Genomic DNA, 4,597 nt, shown 5'->3' with positions numbered 1-4,597 from the left:
CACTTACGGAGGTAGAGTTGATGTATCTTTCTTTTTAAAGAGTTGAAACTACTCGAGGTTGGATTTTTAAATATGTTATGTTGTTAAGGGCATGGTACAAGAAGTTACAGAAGAACGTGAAAGCCTACTTCTTGCACGTTCGCGAGCACTCAAAAACAAATTTCCATATAAAGAGAGGGATACTCATAAAGACCATAATTTGGTGTAAATAATAGAGATTACATGACTTTCTAGTGGTCATTTTTTGGCCAATTCAACCCTGTCATGGTCCACAACAAGATGCCATTTTTTCATGAATTGATATTACTTAATGAAAATCATTGCTTAGCATAGAATTGGATCTGTACTCATTGAACTTTATTAGTTTATCACGTTTTTTTTGGTGTCTGTTATATATATATACACACACACATAATACACCGTATAAATTGCCGATAAAAGGGGATACTTGTTAGGGTTTTAGCTTGTAAATGTAATGCTTGAGTTATTTTCACTTTAATTTTAATTTTAATTTTGTTTAAAAAAAGGAAAAAAAAAACTCAGTTGGTTAATAAATGTTGAATCCACATATTCAGGAACACTTGCTATTCATCAAGAAAGAAGATAATATTGCCCGATTTAGTGATAAATTGTTGATTTTTGAAATCCTTGTCTATAATTAGTACTTGACCAATCCATTGTGTTTCCTGGTCAATCGAGTAACTCACTTCGACGTAGGTGGTCTAGGTCATTCAACACGATAGAGGAAAAAGGATTCTCAGCGGGCACATCAAATACAACATGTGGACAGCTAGTGAGGTCTAAGTCGGTTGGTCTCAAAGTCTAGACAACTAGATCCCATCTTATACCTCTATTTTAGGATTGGACATTTTAATTGTAATTGAAGCATCGAATCGAAGTTGGAAATTCCAATCCAACTTGGGGGGTGGGGGAATGAGAATTGAGAACCTATCGGGGTCCAGATGATTAAACTAGAACTTTAGGTACTTAGTTTGGAATCGTATTGATCATGTTTTTAATAAGTTTTAATTTTTATAATTTATTTACCCTATCTAATGACTGAATTACATGGAATTTAAAGTTGACAATTTTGATTATTATGCTGTTTTCATATTAATGACTTTTATTATTTTTAACATTTGTAGAAATTAGTACTTCCTTATTGTTTGTTTTTATATTTTATTTTGTCTTTGGGTATGTAGTTCAGTATTTATGCTTCACTATATATAAGATGTTATCTGGTGATAATTTTTATAATGAGTTATAAAGTGTTTGAAATATGTATTTGATGATATACTTTACTTATTCTATTTTTACTGGACATCGAGAATATAATTTATATTATCAATTAACAGTTTAAAAAAATGTTGTGAATAGAACTAAACAAGAGCTAGAGCCATAATCGATATGAAATGAATAGGGTGGGCAAAACGCGAAGGGTATGGATGTCCGAACGGTTAAAAGAGTCGATCTCGAAAATCGAAGTCGGACCTGCTCTATTTTCACCGACTTGGCTCTCAGGTTGCTTTGCTTTTGATCATACCCATTTTAGCTGACATGACTAGAAAAATCTGTCCATCAAGACTCATCAATTCAAGGACGAGGACTCTAGCAAAGTCCAGAAAGCAGGTTTGAAGGAACTAGGAGGGTATATAATATATTCCATTTAATATTCTCAATTGAACAACTTTAATTTGGGACTGGCATTTTCTAGTACCATCATTTCTGCGAACATATACACACCTGGGAATTCGACTTTTAAGGTTTTCTACATCGAAGATGGCCAACCCAGCTGCATCAGGTTTGGCTTTCTCCAAGTTCCTCCGCCCCAGCATGCGCCTTCAGTCCACTGATATCCAGGCAGTTGCTTTGTGGGGTGTCGCCGCCACCACCACTGCTCTCTGGCTCATCCAGGTACTCATCATTTCCTAACTCGAATCGCCCCATCTCGATAGTTCCCCCTGTCGAACAATTTTGGGTTTTAATAAATATAATACCTTCCTAAGTGTTGATTTTATTCCTATCATTTTAGATGTTCTGTGTTATTGTATTTTGTGCTTATAGTATTATTCGTAAGTTATTGTATTTCTTATATTTAGATTTAGATTGTTAGCTATGAATAGGTAAAAGATAATATGAGTACTTCTATACCATTAACAATATTTTTCACTCTTACTGTTTCATTTTATTGAAATTGCTTTCTTATTTAAAAAAAAAAATAATAATAATAATAAAATAAAAATTATTGAAATTGCTTTATTGTCTTATTATCATTTTTACTGCTATATATTTGAAGAAGCATCCCATGTTTCATTGTGTGGATTTTGGTTTGAATTGGAAAGAGGAAAAGAAAACTCGAGTCAAAAGTTGATATTGTACTGCTTTGATTCCAACTCTCAATTCCATGCGAACAGTCATGACTCAGGGACTTGTGAATAAACGTGCATGTTTAGGTGGTATTCGTCATATGGGAATAGATTTAGGCATGAAAATAATGTTGTTCAGAATAAAATGGAAGAGACGATATCCGCCATTTGGTATGCAGATATTGATTAGAGTTATTGCTGGAGGCTAATGATGGAGTGCAGGCATAGTAGACAAATGTGGCATAGTAGACAAATGTACACCTAGCCAAATCTTGAGTGGTGTCACAGAGAGAGAGAGAGCATTTGGAGAAGGTGATGGAAGACAAATGTACACCTAGCCAAATCTTGACTTGTTCAAGAGTATATCAAGTAGTGTTTGGGTATTGGATTTAAATAGGAAAATACAAACTACAAATAGTTTTCTTATAGTGAGACTCTAAGGAAAGATTAGGTAAATGAGTATATGAACAATAGGGAGGCATTTAACAATATAGGCAAATGTTTGCTTTGATTTTGATTTTAATTTCAATGGAAGGGAGTCTGAAAAATTAAATTTTCACTCATTTTTATTTTCGAATTCTTCTTTCTCCATGAGTTCTGAGATCCAAAAAAAGTGTAGATAATTTTTTGGGAGGAGCAGGTTTGGAAATGTGAAGTGGGCGAATGATTATTTTGAGGCCATACAAAATATTTCGGAGTTGACTTTGGTCTCAGGATAAATACCACCTTACCTTGGACCGATATTTGTGTTTCATTTTTACCTAATAGCATATAGTCGTGCGTTGCACTTAACAGTAATGCTTCTGTTGGATCTTGGAATCAATAAAGAAAGAATATACAATGAAAAAGGAAAATAAAATGAAAAAAAGTTAAAACCTCATTCTGGTTCAGTTGAGGAAAACTAATATCACTCTAATGCTTGAGTCAACTAAGGACTATTGTGAGAGAAGGCGAGTAAGTTTCTATAGGCTTGTATGTCATGACTCACATAGAGGCTCACCACTTGTATTTTGTAGATATAGGACTTGTCTCAGACTAGTTATACATGTAGGTGGAGTCTTGATCAAGAGTCTTCTAATAATGTTAAAGTGGATAGAGTAAGGGAACCAAGTAGTTCTATCTCTTGTAATATCACCTACAGGTTTTCTACAATGCCTAGACTGTAGTTCACTAGTTCGTGCTTTACATCAAGCTGGACCTGTTATAAATTAGGTCAGCACTCGAAGTCAGATCTAGAATTGAGAAATGGAAGGGCTATGTCCTTAATTTTCTCAAATTCTGGCCCAAAGTTTTACCCCATCCCTCGTTCGTTGTAAGTTCTGGTTGACCATTCGCAGGGATCTCCATAAAATTACTTCATATACAGTTTTGAGCTTTTTTCTTGTATTTTTGAATGGAAATCTTTACTGTTTCTTGGCTATTTGTGTTTTCAGTGAAATTAACATGCATACATAATATTTTGTTTCTTGCATCCGACATGAAAAGAGGACAAAATTAGATATAACTATTTGAGTATTTAAGCTGATAATTTGTTCATTTATTTCGACTTTATTTGTTATCACATATAAATCTCTATATACACTAACCTTGGGTAGGTAACTCATTATTTCCTTTCTTTTATCTTTTCAAAAATTTACAGCCTTTTGACTGGTTGAAAAAGACACTTTTTGAGAGATCCGAGTCTGAAGAGAAGTGAATGGAGATATGATATCTCACTGGCAACCTTTGTATTCGGTGGTTTCTAAACTTTTAGCAAGATCGAGTCGAAGTTATCATGTTGTTTCAACATTTGTAATTGGTAGTTCTTGTAAAATTGTGTTGTAGCTTCCATATGTGTTTTGAGTTGATATCTATTAGGTGATCTCTGAACATTTAGAAGCATCAAATCAAAGTTATACTTTGTTTCAACATTTGTAATTGATAGTTCTCATAAAACTGCATTGTTGCTTCAATGGGTATTTTGAGTTTTTGTCCCAATTGACTTTTGGTAGATCTAGATTTGCAGTTTGAACATACCTGAAGATTATGGATGATCTTAATAGCACAAGGATTGGAAAGTAATAGAAAATACTGAGAAATAATAAGAAACTGAAATCTTGTTCTATATTTGTTCAATATGCACTTATAGCATGTATACTGAGATAATTAAACAGAACTTGGAGTGTATCAAAAGAGAAAAGAAAGCTAAAATCTTATCTATATAGTCTAATATCTTCATTTACAAAGCTCTT

The sequence above is a fragment of the Olea europaea genome, chromosome 1, assembly GCF_002742605.1.
Source record: "Olea europaea var. sylvestris chromosome 1, O_europaea_v1, whole genome shotgun sequence".
In the NCBI taxonomy this organism is placed as follows: Eukaryota; Viridiplantae; Streptophyta; class Magnoliopsida; order Lamiales; family Oleaceae; genus Olea; species Olea europaea.
Note: the sequence above shows the minus strand (reverse complement) of the source record.